Source organism: Oncorhynchus keta, chromosome 35, assembly GCF_023373465.1.
Source record: "Oncorhynchus keta strain PuntledgeMale-10-30-2019 chromosome 35, Oket_V2, whole genome shotgun sequence".
NCBI classification, from domain to species: domain Eukaryota; kingdom Metazoa; phylum Chordata; class Actinopteri; order Salmoniformes; family Salmonidae; genus Oncorhynchus; species Oncorhynchus keta.
The window spans coordinates 1,524,355-1,539,177 of NC_068455.1; the positions used below are offsets into that span (position 1 = coordinate 1,524,355).

The window sequence follows — 14,823 nt, forward strand, 5'->3', positions numbered from 1 at the left end:
GGAGGTAGAGGATGGAATGGGAGGTAGAGGATGGAATGGGAGGTAGGGTTTGGAATGGGAGGTAGAGGTTGGAATGGGAGGTAGGGGTTGGAATGGGAGGTAGGGGTTGGAATGGGAGGTAGGGGTTGGAATGGGAGGTAGGGGATGGAATGGGAGGTAGGGGTTGGAATGGGAGGTAGGGGTTGGAATGGGAGGTAGGGGTTGGAATGGGAGGTAGGGGTTGGAATGGGAGGTAGGGGATGGAATGGGAGGTAGGGGATGGAATGGGAGGTAGGGGATGGGTTGGGATGGGAGGTAAGGGGATGGGTTGGGATGAGAGGTAGGGGATGGAATGGGAGGTAGGGGTTGGAATGGGAGGTAGGGGTTGGAATGGGAGGTAGGGGTTGGGATGGGAGGTAGGGGTTGGGATGGGAGGTAGGGGTTGGGTTGGAATGGGAGGTAGGGGATGGAATGGGAGGTAGGGGATGGAATGGGAGGTAGGGGATGGAATGGGAGGTAGGGGTTGGAATGGGAGGTAGGGGTTGGAATGGGAGGTAGGGGTTGGAATGGGAGGTAGGGGATGGAATGGGAGGTAGGGGATGGAATGGGAGGTAGGGGATGGGTTGGGATGGGAGGTAGGGGATGGAATGGGAGGTAGGGGATGGAATGGGAGGTAGGGGATGGAATGGGAGGTAGGGGATGGAATGGGAGGTAGGGGATGGAATGGGGAGTAGAGGATGGAATGGGGAGTAGAGGTTGGAATGGGGAGTAGAGGTTGGAATGGGGAGTAGGGGTTGGAATGGGGAGTAGAGGATGGAATGGGGAGTAGAGGTTGGAATGGGGAGTAGAGGTTGGAATGGGGAGTAGAGGATGGAATGGGGAGTAGAGGATGGAATGGGGAGTAGAGGATGGAATGGGGAGTAGAGGTTGGAATGGGGAGTAGAGGATGGAATGGGGAGTAGAGGATGGAATGGGGAGTAGAGGTTGGAATGGGGAGTAGAGGATGGAACGGGGAGTAGAGGATGGAACGGGGAGTAGAGGATGGAACGGGGAGTAGAGGATGGAATGGGGAGTAGAGGATGGAATGGGGAGTAGAGGATGGAATGGGGAGTAGAAGTTGGAGGGGGGAGTAGGGTCAGAGTGCTAGTGTTTCTAGGCTGGAGGGGGGTCAGAGTGCTAGGGTTTCTAGGCTGGAGGGGGTGTCAGAGTGTGAGGGTTTCTAGGCTGGAGGGGGTCAGAGTGCTAGGGTTTCTAGGCTGGAGGGGGGGTGTCAGAGTGCTAGGGTTTCTAGGCTGGAGGGGGTGTGTCAGAGTGCTAGGGTTTCTAGGCTGGAGGGGGTGTCAGAGTGCTAGGGTTTCTAGGCTGGAGGGGGATGTCACAACGCTTCAGCAAATCCTTGAATATATTTTTTTCTTGTAAAGACAGACAGTGTTGTGTACTGCCATCTTGGTGTGGGTCTCGAGGTCTCTGTGCCGCGAAGCAGCTTAACAATCTGCATATTTGGAGCTGTGGAAGGGATGGGATTCTGGCAGGGAGTTTTCAGTGAGCCAATAGAGCATTACCCTGGCAACTGACAGGATGGAGATGGCTCTGCTGTTACCACACTAGAGCATTACCCTGGCAACTGACAGGATGGAGATGGCTCTACCACACTAGAGCATTACCCTGGCACCTGACAGGATGGAGATGGCTCTACCACACTAGAGCATTACCCTGGCAACTGACAGGATGGAGATGGCTCTACCACACTAGAACATTACCCTGGCAACTGACAGGATGGAGATGGCTCTACCACACTAGAGCATTACCCTGGCAACTGACAGGATGGAGATGGCTCTACCACACTAGAGCATTACCCTGGCAACTGACAGGATGGAGATGGCTCTACCACACTAGAGCATTACCCTGGCACCTGACAGGATGGAGATGGCTCTGCCACACTAGAGCATTACCCTGGCAACTGACAGGATGGAGATGGCTCTACCACACTAGAGCATTACCCTGGCACCTGACAGGATGGAGATGGCTCTACCACACTAGAGCATTACCCTGGCACCTGACAGGATGGAGATGGCTCTACCACACTAGAGCATTACCCTGGCACCTGACAGGATGGAGATGGCTCTACCACACTAGAGCATTACCCTGGCACCTGACAGGATGGAGATGGCTCTGCTGTTACCACACTAGAGCATTACCCTGGCACCTGACAGGATGGAGATGGCTCTGCTGTTACCACACTAGAGCATTACCCTGGCACCTGACAGGATGGAGATGGCTCTACCACACTAGAGCATTACCCTGGCACCTGACAGGATGGAGATGGCTCTACCACACTAGAGCATTACCCTGGCACCTGACAGGATGGAGATGGCTCTACCACACTAGAGCATTACCCTGGCACCTGACAGGATGGAGATGGCTCTAGAGCATTACCCTTGCACCTGACAGGATGGAGATGGCTCTACCACACTAGAGCATTACCCTGGCAACTGACAGGATGGAGATGGCTCTACCACACTAGAGCATTACCCTGGCACCTGACAGGATGGAGATGGCTCTACCACACTAGAGCATTACCCTGGCACCTGACAGGATGGAGATGGCTCTACCACACTAGAGCATTACCCTGGCAACTGACAGGATGGAGATGGCTCTAGAGCATTACCCTGGCACCTGACAGGATGGAGATGGCTCTAGAGCATTACCCTGGCACCTGACAGGATGGAGATGGCTCTACCACACTAGAGCATTACCCTGGCACCTGACAGGATGGAGATGGCTCTGCTGTTACCACACTAGAGCATTACCCTGGCAACTGACAGGATGGAGATGGCTCTGCTGTTACCACACTAGAGCCATTACCCTGGCAACTGACAGGATGGAGATGGCTCTGACAGGATGGAGATGGCTCTACCACACTAGAGCTGTTACCACACTAGAGCATTACCCTGGCAACTGACAGGATGGAGATGGCTCTACCACACTAGAGCATTACCCTGGCACCTGACAGGATGGAGATGGCTCTACCACACTAGAGCATTACCCTGGCACCTGACAGGATGGAGATGGCTCTAGAGCATTACCCTGGCACCTGACAGGATGGAGATGGCTCTACCACACTAGAGCATTACCCTGGCAACTGACAGGATGGAGATGGCTCTACCACACTAGAGCATTACCCTGGCAACTGACAGGATGGAGATGGCTCTAGAGCATTACCCTGGCACCTGACAGGATGGAGATGGCTCTACCACACTAGAGCATTACCCTGGCACCTGACAGGATGGAGATGGCTCTACCACACTAGAGCATTACCCTGGCACCTGACAGGATGGAGATGGCTCTACCACACTAGAACATTACCCTGGCACCTGACAGGATGGAGATGGCTCTACCACACTAGAGCATTACCCTGGCACCTGACAGGATGGAGATGGCTCTAGAGCATTACCCTGGCACCTGACAGGATGGAGATGGCTCTACCACACTAGAGCATTACCCTGGCAACTGACAGGATGGAGATGGCTCTACCACACTAGAGCATTACCCTGGCAACTGACAGGATGGAGATGGCTCTACCACACTAGAGCATTACCCTGGCACCTGACAGGATGGAGATGGCTCTGCCACACTAGAGCATTACCCTGGCAACTGACAGGATGGAGATGGCTCTACCACACTAGAGCATTACCCTGGCACCTGACAGGATGGAGATGGCTCTACCACACTAGAGCATTACCCTGGCACCTGACAGGATGGAGATGGCTCTACCACACTAGAGCATTACCCTGGCAACTGACAGGATGGAGATGGCTCTACCACACTAGAGCATTACCCTGGCACCTGACAGGATGGAGATGGCTCTACCACACTAGAGCATTACCCTGGCAACTGACAGGATGGAGATGGCTCTACCACACTAGAGCATTACCCTGGCACCTGACAGGATGGAGATGGCTCTGCTGTTACCACACTAGAGCATTACCCTGGCACCTGACAGGATGGAGATGGCTCTACCACACTAGAGCATTACCCTGGCACCTGACAGGATGGAGATGGAGATGGCTCTAGAGCATTACCCTGGCACCTGACAGGATGGAGATGGCTCTGCTGTTACCACACTAGAGCATTACCCTGGCAACTGACAGGATGGAGATGGCTCTACCACACTAGAGCATTACCCTGGCACCTGACAGGATGGAGATGGCTCTACCACACTAGAGCATTACCCTGGCACCTGACAGGATGGAGATGGCTCTACCACACTAGAGCATTACCCTGGCAACTGACAGGATGGAGATGGCTCTACCACACTAGAGCATTACCCTGGCACCTGACAGGATGGAGATGGCTCTACCACACTAGAGCATTACCCTGGCACCTGACAGGATGGAGATGGCTCTACCACACTAGAGCATTACCCTGGCAACTGACAGGATGGAGATGGCTCTACCCACTAGAGCATTACCCTGGCACCTGACAGGATGGAGATGGCTCTACCACACTAGAGCATTACCCTGGCACCTGACAGGATGGAGATGGCTCTACCACACTAGAGCATTACCCTGGCACCTGACAGGATGGAGATGGCTCTACCACACTAGAGCATTACCCTGGCACCTGACAGGATGGAGATGGCTCTACCACACTAGAGCATTACCCTGGCAACTGACAGGATGGAGATGGCTCTACCACACTAGAGCATTACCCTGGCACCTGACAGGATGGAGATGGCTCTACCACACTAGAGCATTACCCTGGCACCTGACAGGATGGAGATGGCTCTACCACACTAGAGCATTACCCTGGCACCTGACAGGATGGAGATGGCTCTGCCACACTAGAGCATTACCCTGGCACCTGACAGGATGGAGATGGCTCTAGAGCATTACCCTGGCACCTGACAGGATGGAGATGGCTCTGCCACACTAGAGCATTACCCTGGCACCTGACAGGATGGAGATGGCTCTAGAGCATTACCCTGGCACCTGACAGGATGGAGATGGCTCTACCACACTAGAGCATTACCCTGGCACCTGACAGGATGGAGATGGCGCTACCACACTAGAGCATTACCCTGGCACCTGACAGGATGGAGATGGCTCTGCCACACTAGAGCATTACCCTGGCACCTGACAGGATGGAGATGGCTCTGCCACACTAGAGCATTACCCTGGCACCTGACAGGATGGAGATGGCTCTACCACACTAGAGCATTACCCTGGCACCTGACAGGATGGAGATGGCTCTACCACACTAGAGCATTACCCTGGCACCTGACAGGATGGGAGATGGCTCTACCACACTAGAGCATTACCCTGGCACCTGACAGGATGGAGATGGCTCTACCACACTAGAGCATTACCCTGGCACCTGACAGGATGGAGATGGCTCTACCACACTAGAGCATTACCCTGGCAACTGACAGGATGGAGATGGCTCTACCACACTAGAGCATTACCCTGGCACCTGACAGGATGGAGATGGCTCTACCACACTAGAGCATTACCCTGGCAACTGACAGGATGGAGATGGCTCTACCACACTAGAGCATTACCCTGGCACCTGACAGGATGGAGATGGCTCTACCACACTAGAGCATTACCCTGGCACCTGACAGGATGGAGATGGCTCTACCACACTAGAGCATTACCCTGGCACCTGACAGGATGGAGATGGCTCTACCACACTAGAGCATTACCCTGGCACCTGACAGGATGGAGATGGCTCTACCACACTAGAGCATTACCCTGGCACCTGACAGGATGGAGATGGCTCTACCACACTAGAGCATTACCCTGGCAACTGACAGGATGGAGATGGCTCTACCACACTAGAGCATTACCCTGGCAACTGACAGGATGGAGATGGCTCTAGAGCATTACCCTGGCACCTGACAGGATGGAGATGGCTCTACCACACTAGAGCATTACCCTGGCAACTGACAGGATGGAGATGGCTCTACCACACTAGAGCATTACCCTGGCACCTGACAGGATGGAGATGGCTCTACCACACTAGAGCATTACCCTGGCACCTGACAGGATGGAGATGGCTCTACCACACTAGAGCATTACCCTGGCACCTGACAGGATGGAGATGGCTCTACCACACTAGAGCATTACCCTGGCACCTGACAGGATGGAGATGGCTCTACCACACTAGAGCATTACCCTGGCACCTGACAGGATGGAGATGGCTCTAGAGCATTACCCTGGCAACTGACAGGATGGAGATGGCTCTACCACACTAGAGCATTACCCTGGCACCTGACAGGATGGAGATGGCTCTACCACACTAGAGCATTACCCTGGCAACTGACAGGATGGAGATGGCTCTACCACACTAGAGCATTACTCTGGCACCTGACAGGATGGAGATGGCTCTACCACACTAGAGCATTACCCTGGCAACTGACAGGATGGAGATGGCTCTACCACACTAGAGCATTACCCTGGCACCTGACAGGATGGAGATGGCTCTACCACACTAGAGCATTACCCTGGCACCTGACAGGATGGAGATGGCTCTACCACACTAAAGCATTACCCTGGCACCAGACAGGATGGAGATGGCTCTGCCACACTAGAGCATTACCCTGGCACCTGACAGGATGGAGATGGCTCTACCACACTAGAGCATTACCCTGGCACCTGACAGGATGGAGATGGCTCTGCCACACTAGAGCATTACCCTGGCACCTGACAGGATGGAGATGGCTCTACCACTCTAGAGCATTACCCTGGCACCTGACAGGATGGAGATGGCTCTACCACACTAGAGCATTACCCTGGCACCTGACAGGATGGAGATGGCTCTAGAGCATTACCCTGGCACCTGACAGGATGGAGATGGCTCTACCACACTAGAGCATTACCCTGGCACCTGACAGGATGGAGATGGCTCTACCACACTAGAGCATTACCCTGGCACCTGACAGGATGGAGATGGCTCTACCACACTAGAGCATTACCCTGGCATTACTGACAGGATGGAGATGGCTCTACCACACTAGAGCATTACCCTGGCACCTGACAGGATGGAGATGGCTCTACCACACTAGAGCATTACCCTGGCACCTGACAGGATGGAGATGGCTCTACCACACTAGAGCATTACCCTGGCACCTGACAGGATGGAGATGGCTCTGCCACACTAGAGCATTACCCTGGCACCTGACAGGATGGAGATGGCTCTACCACACTGGAGAGCATTACCCTGGCACCTGACAGGATGGAGATGGCTCTACCACACTAGAGCATTACCCTGGCACCTGACAGGATGGAGATGGCTCTAGAGCATTACCCTGGCACCTGACAGGATGGAGATGGCTCTACCACACTAGAGCATTACCCTGGCACCTGACAGGATGGAGATGGCTCTACCACACTAGAGCATTACCCTGGCACCTGACAGGATGGAGATGGCTCTGCCACACTAGAGCATTACCCTGGCACCTGACAGGATGGAGATGGCTCTACCACACTAGAGCATTACCCTGGCACCTGACAGGATGGAGATGGCTCTACCACACTAGAGCATTACCCTGGCACCTGACAGGATGGAGATGGCTCTAGACACTAGAGCATTACCCTGGCACCTGACAGGATGGAGATGGCTCTACCACACTAGAGCATTACCCTGGCACCTGACAGAATGGAGATGGCTCTACCACACTAGAGCATTACCCTGGCACCTGACAGGATGGAGATGGCTCTAGAGCATTACCCTGGCACCTGACAGGATGGAGATGGCTCTACCACACTAGAGCATTACCCTGGCAACTGACAGGATGGAGATGGCTCTACCACACTAGAGCATTACCCTGGCAACTGACAGGATGGAGATGGCTCTAGAGCATTACCCTGGCACCTGACAGGATGGAGATGGCTCTACCACACTAGAGCATTACCCTGGCAACTGACAGGATGGAGATGGCTCTAGAGCATTACCCTGGCACCTGACAGGATGGAGATGGCTCTACCACACTAGAGCATTACCCTGGCAACTGACAGGATGGAGATGGCTCTACCACACTAGAGCATTACCCTGGCACCTGACAGGATGGAGATGGCTCTACCCACTAGAGCATTACCCTGGCACCTGACAGGATGGAGATGGCTCTACCACACTAGAGCATTACCCTGGCACCTGACAGGATGGAGATGGCTCTACCACACTAGAGCATTACCCTGGCAACTGACAGGATGGAGATGGCTCTACCACACTAGAGCATTACCCTGGCACCTGACAGGATGGAGATGGCTCTGCCACACTAGAGCATTACCCTGGCACCTGACAGGATGGAGATGGCTCTACCACACTAGAGCATTACCCTGGCACCTGACAGGATGGAGATGGCTCTGCCACACTAGAGCATTACCCTGGCACCTGACAGGATGGAGATGGCTCTACCACACTAGAGCATTACCCTGGCACCTGACAGGATGGAGATGGCTCTACCACACTAGAGCATTACCCTGGCAACTGACAGGATGGAGATGGCTCTAGAGCATTACCCTGGCACCTGACAGGATGGAGATGGCTCTACCACACTAGAGCATTACCCTGGCAACTGACAGGATGGAGATGGCTCTACCACACTAGAGCATTACCCTGGCACCTGACAGGATGGAGATGGCTCTACCACACTAGAGCATTACCCTGGCACCTGACAGGATGGAGATGGCTCTTCCACACTAGAGCATTACCCTGGCACCTGACAGGATGGAGATGGCTCTACCACACTAGAGCATTACCCTGGCAACTGACAGGATGGAGATGGCTCTACCACACTAGAGCATTACCCTGGCACCTGACAGGATGGAGATGGCTCTACCACACTAGAGCATTACCCTGGCACCTGACAGGATGGAGATGGCTCTACCACACTAGAGCATTACCCTGGCACCTGACAGGATGGAGATGGCTCTGCCACACTAGAGCATTACCCTGGCACCTGACAGGATGGAGATGGCTCTACCACACTAGAGCATTACCCTGGCACCTGACAGGATGGAGATGGCTCTACCACACTAGAGCATTACCCTGGCACCTGACAGGATGGAGATGGCTCTACCACACTAGAGCATTACCCTGGCAACTGACAGGATGGAGATGGCTCTACCACACTAGAGCATTACCCTGGCACCTGACAGGATGGAGATGGCTCTACCACACTAGAGCATTACCCTTGCACCTGACAGGATGGAGATGGCTCTGCTGTTACCACACTAGAGCATTACCCTGGCAACTGACAGGATGGAGATGGCTCTACCACACTAGAGCATTACCCTGGCACCTGACAGGATGGAGATGGCTCTACCACACTAGAGCATTACCCTGGCACCTGACAGGATGGAGATGGCTCTACCACACTAGAGCATTACCCTGGCACCTGACAGGATGGAGATGGCTCTACCACACTAGAGCATTACCCTGGCAACTGACAGGATGGAGATGGCTCTACCACACTAGAGCATTACCCTGGCACCTGACAGGATGGAGATGGCTCTGCCACACTAGAGCATTACCCTGGCACCTGACAGGATGGAGATGGCTCTACCACACTAGAGCATTACCCTGGCACCTGACAGGATGGAGATGGCTCTGCCACACTAGAGCATTACCCTGGCACCTGACAGGATGGAGATGGCTCTACCACACTAGAGCATTACCCTGGCACCTGACAGGATGGAGATGGCTCTACCACACTAGAGCATTACCCTGGCACCTGACAGGATGGAGATGGCTCTAGAGCATTACCCTGGCACCTGACAGGATGGAGATGGCTCTACCACACTAGAGCATTACCCTGGCACCTGACAGGATGGAGATGGCTCTACCACACTAGAGCATTACCCTGGCACCTGACAGGATGGAGATGGCTCTACCACACTAGAGCATTACCCTGGCAACTGACAGGATGGAGATGGCTCTACCACACTAGAGCATTACCCTGGCACCTGACAGGATGGAGATGGCTCTACCACACTAGAGCATTACCCTGGCACCTGACAGGATGGAGATGGCTCTACCACACTAGAGCATTACCCTGGCAACTGACAGGATGGAGATGGCTCTACCACACTAGAGCATTACCCTGGCAACTGACAGGATGGAGATGGCTCTACCACACTAGAGCATTACCCTGGCACCTGACAGGATGGAGATGGCTCTAGAGCATTACCCTGGCACCTGACAGGATGGAGATGGCTCTACCACACTAGAGCATTACCCTGGCACCTGACAGGATGGAGATGGCTCTACCACACTAGAGCATTACCCTGGCAACTGACAGGATGGAGATGGCTCTACCACACTAGAGCATTACCCTGGCACCTGACAGGATGGAGATGGCTCTACCACACTAGAGCATTACCCTGGCACCTGACAGGATGGAGATGGCTCTACCACACTAGAGCATTACCCTGGCAACTGACAGGATGGAGATGGCTGTACCACACTAGAGCATTACCCTGGCACCTGACAGGATGGAGATGGCTCTAGAGCATTACCCTGGCACCTGACAGGATGGAGATGGCTCTACCACACTAGAGCATTACCCTGGCAACTGACAGGATGGAGATGGCTCTAGAGCATTACCCTGGCACCTGACAGGATGGAGATGGCTCTACCACACTAGAACATTACCCTGGCAACTGACAGGATGGAGATGGCTCTACCACACTAGAGCATTACCCTGGCACCTGACAGGATGGAGATGGCTCTACCACACTAGAGCATTACCCTGGCACCTGACAGGATGGAGATGGCTCTACCACACTAGAGCATTACCCTGGCACCTGACAGGATGGAGATGGCTCTACCACACTAGAACATTACCCTGGCACCTGACAGGATGGAGATGGCTCTACCACACTAGAGCATTACCCTGGCACCTGACAGGATGGAGATGGCTCTACCACACTAGAGCATTACCCTGGCACCTGACAGGATGGAGATGGCTCTGCTGTTACCACACTAGAGCATTACCCTGGCACCTGACAGGATGGAGATGGCTCTACCACACTAGAGCATTACCCTGGCACCTGACAGGATGGAGATGGCTCTACCACACTAGAGCATTACCCTGGCACCTGACAGGATGGAGATGGCTCTACCACACTAGAGCATTACCCTGGCACCTGACAGGATGGAGATGGCTCTACCACACTAGAGCATTACCCTGGCACCTGACAGGATGGAGATGGCTCTACCACACTAGAGCATTACCCTGGCACCTGACAGGATGGAGATGGCTCTACCACACTAGAGCATTACCCTGGCACCTGACAGGATGGAGATGGCTCTACCACACTAGAGCATTACCCTGGCACCTGACAGGATGGAGATGGCTCTGCTGTTACCACACTAGAGCATTACCCTGGCACCTGACAGGATGGAGATGGCTCTACCACACTAGAGCATTACCCTGGCACCTGACAGGATGGAGATGGCTCTACCACACTAGACCATTACCCTGACACCTGACAGGATGGAGATGGCTCTAGAGCATTACCCTGGCAACTGACAGGATGGAGATGGCTCTACCACACTAGAGCATTACCCTGGCACCTGACAGGATGGAGATGGCTCTACCCACTAGAGCATTACCCTGGCACCTGACAGGGTGGAGATGGCTCTACCACACTAGAGCATTACCCTGGCACCTGACAGGATGGAGATGGCTCTACCACACTAGAGCATTACCCTGGCAACTGACAGGATGGAGATGGCTCTACCACACTAGAGCATTACCCTGGCAACTGACAGGATGGAGATGGCTCTACCACACTAGAGCATTACCCTGGCAACTGACAGGATGGAGATGGCTCTGCTGTTACCACACTAGAGCATTACCCTGGCAACTGACAGGATGGAGATGGCTCTACCACACTAGAGCATTACCCTGGCAACTGACAGGATGGAGATGGCTCTACCACACTAGAGCATTACCCTGGCAACTGACAGGATGGAGATGGCTCTACCACACTAGAGCATTACCCTGGCAACTGACAGGATGGAGATGGCTCTACCACACTAGAGCATTACCCTGGCAACTGACAGGATGGAGATGGCTCTACCACACTAGAGCATTACCCTGGCAACTGACAGGATGGAGATGGCTCTGCTGTTACCACACTAGAGCATTACCCTGGCAACTGACAGGATGGAGATGGCTCTACCACACTAGAGCATTACCCTGGCAACTGACAGGATGGAGATGGCTCTGCCACACTAGAGCATTACCCTGGCAACTGACAGAATGGAGATGGCTCTACCACACTAGAGCATTACCCTGGCACCTGACAGAATGGAGATGGCTCTACCACACTAGAGCATTACCCTGGCACCTGACAGGATGGAGATGGCTCTACCACACTAGAGCATTACCCTGGCAACTGACAGGATGGAGATGGCTCTACCACACTAGAGCATTACCCTGGCAACTGACAGGATGGAGATGGCTCTACCACACTAGAGCATTACCCTGGCAACTGACAGGATGGAGATGGCTCTAGAGCATTACCCTGGCACCTGACAGGATGGAGATGGCTCTGCTGTTACCACACTAGAGCATTACCCTGGCAACTGACAGGATGGAGATGGCTCTACCACACTAGAGCATTACCCTGGCAACTGACAGGATGGAGATGGCTCTGCTGTTACCACACTAGAGCATTACCCTGGCACCTGACAGGATGGAGATGGCTCTACCACACTAGAGCATTACCCTGGCAACTGACAGGATGGAGATGGCTCTACCACACTAGAGCATTACCCTGGCACCTGACAGGATGGAGATGGCTCTACCACACTAGAGCATTACCCTGGCACCTGACAGGATGGAGATGGCTCTACCACACTAGAGCATTACCCTGGCAACTGACAGGATGGAGATGGCTCTACCACACTAGAGCATTACCCTGGCAACTGACAGGATGGAGATGGCTCTACCACACTAGAGCATTACCCTGGCACCTGACAGGATGGAGATGGCTCTGCTGTTACCACACTAGAGCATTACCCTGGCACCTGACAGGATGGAGATGGCTCTACCACACTAGAGCATTACCCTGGCAACTGACAGGATGGAGATGGCTCTGCTGTTACCACACTAGAGCATTACCCTGGCAACTGACAGGATGGAGATGGCTCTGCTGTTACCACACTAGAGCATTACCCTGGCAACTGACAGGATGGAGATGGCTCTACCACACTAGAGCATTACCCTGGCAACTGACAGGATGGAGATGGCTCTACCACACTAGAGCATTACCCTGGCAACTGACAGGATGGAGATGGCTCTGCTGTTACCACACTAGAGCATTACCCTGGCAACTGACAGGATGGAGATGGCTCTACCACACTAGAGCATTACCCTGGCAACTGACAGGATGGAGATGGCTCTACCACACTAGAGCATTACCCTGGCAACTGACAGGATGGAGATGGCTCTACCACACTAGAGCATTACCCTGGCAACTGACAGGATGGAGATGGCTCTGCTGTTACCACACTAGAGCATTACCCTGGCAACTGACAGGATGGAGATGGCTCTACCACACTAGAGCATTACCCTGGCAACTGACAGGATGGAGATGGCTCTACCACACGCATGAGGAGTTATCCCCTTCAGTGCTAGGGTCTCTAGGCTGGAGGGGGGTGTCAGAGTGCTTGGGACTCTAGGCTGGAGGGGGTGTGTCAGAGTGCTAGGGTCTCTAGGCTGGAGGGGGGTGTGTCAGAGTGCTGGGGTCTCTAGGCTGGAGAGGGGTGGTGTCAGAGTGCTAGGGTCTCTCGGCTGGAGGAGGGGGGTCAGAGTGCTTGGGTCTCTAGGCTGGAGGGGGGTGTCAGAGTGCTAGGGTCTCTAGGCTGGAGGGGGGTGTCAGAGTGCTTGGGTCTCTAGGCTGGAGGGGCGGGGGGTGTCAGAGTGCTAGGGTTTCTAGGCTGGAGGGGCGGGGGGGTGTCAGAGTGCTAGGGTCTCTAGGCTGGAGGGGGGTCAGAGTGCTAGGGTCTCTAGGCTGGAGGGGGTGGTGTCAGAGTGCTAGGGTCTCTAGGCTGGAGGGGGGTGTCAGAGTGCTAGGGTTTCTAGGCTGGAGGGGGTGTCAGAGTGCTAGGGTTTCTAGGCTGGAGGGGGAAGTGTCAGAGTGCTAGGGTCTCTAGGCTGGAGGGGGTGGCTGGAGGAGGGGGTGTCAGAATGCTAGGATCTCTAGGCTGGAGGGGGGTGTGTCAGAGTGCTAGGGTTTCTAGGCTGGGGGGGGTTGTGTTAGAGTGCTTGGGTCTCTAGGCTGGAGGGGGTGTCAGAGTGCTAGGGTCTCTAGGCTGGAGGGGGGTGTCAGAGTGCTAGGGTCTCTAGGCTGGAGGGGGGTGTCAGAGTGCTAGGGTTTCTAGGCTGGAGGGGGTGTCAGAGTGCTTGGGTCTCTAGGCTGGAGGGGGTGTGTCAGAGTGCTAGGGTCTCTAGGCTGGAGGGGGTGTCAGAGTGCTAGGGTCTCTAGGCTGGAGGGGGTGTCAGAGTGCTAGGGTCTCTAGGCTGGAGGGGGGTGTCAGAGTGCTAGGGTCTCTAGGCTGGGGGGTGTCAGAGTGCTAGGGTCTCTAGGCTGGAGGGGGTGTCAGAGTGCTAGGGTCTCTAGGCTGGGGGGTGTCAGAGTGCTAGGGTCTCTAGGCTGGAGGGGGGTCAGAGTGCTAGGGTCTCTAGGCTGGGGGGGGTGTGTCAGAGTGCTAGGGTCTCTAGGCTGGAGGGGGTGTGTGTCAGAGTGCTGGGGTCTCTAGGCTGGAGAGGGGGTGTCAGAGTGCTAGGGTCTCTAGGCTGGAGGGGGTGTCAGAGTGCTAGGTAGGGTC

At 54.5% G+C, this 14,823-nt stretch overlaps 1 long non-coding RNA gene across 2 annotated transcripts; it reads right to left on the reverse strand.

The window, feature by feature from the left end:
• Positions 1–1,447: 1,447 nt before the first annotated feature.
• Positions 1,448–12,582, reverse strand: LOC127915660 (uncharacterized). 2 transcript variants are annotated; one of them, XR_008091535.1, is made up of 4 exons: positions 12,523–12,582; positions 9,182–9,283; positions 4,070–4,171; positions 1,448–1,651 (listed from the first exon to the last, which is right to left on the reverse strand). It is a non-coding gene; the product is annotated as an uncharacterized LOC127915660 (long non-coding RNA). The 2 variants fall into 2 exon arrangements; XR_008091536.1 differs by lacking the exon at positions 4,070–4,171.
• Positions 12,583–14,823: the final 2,241 nt, after the last annotated feature.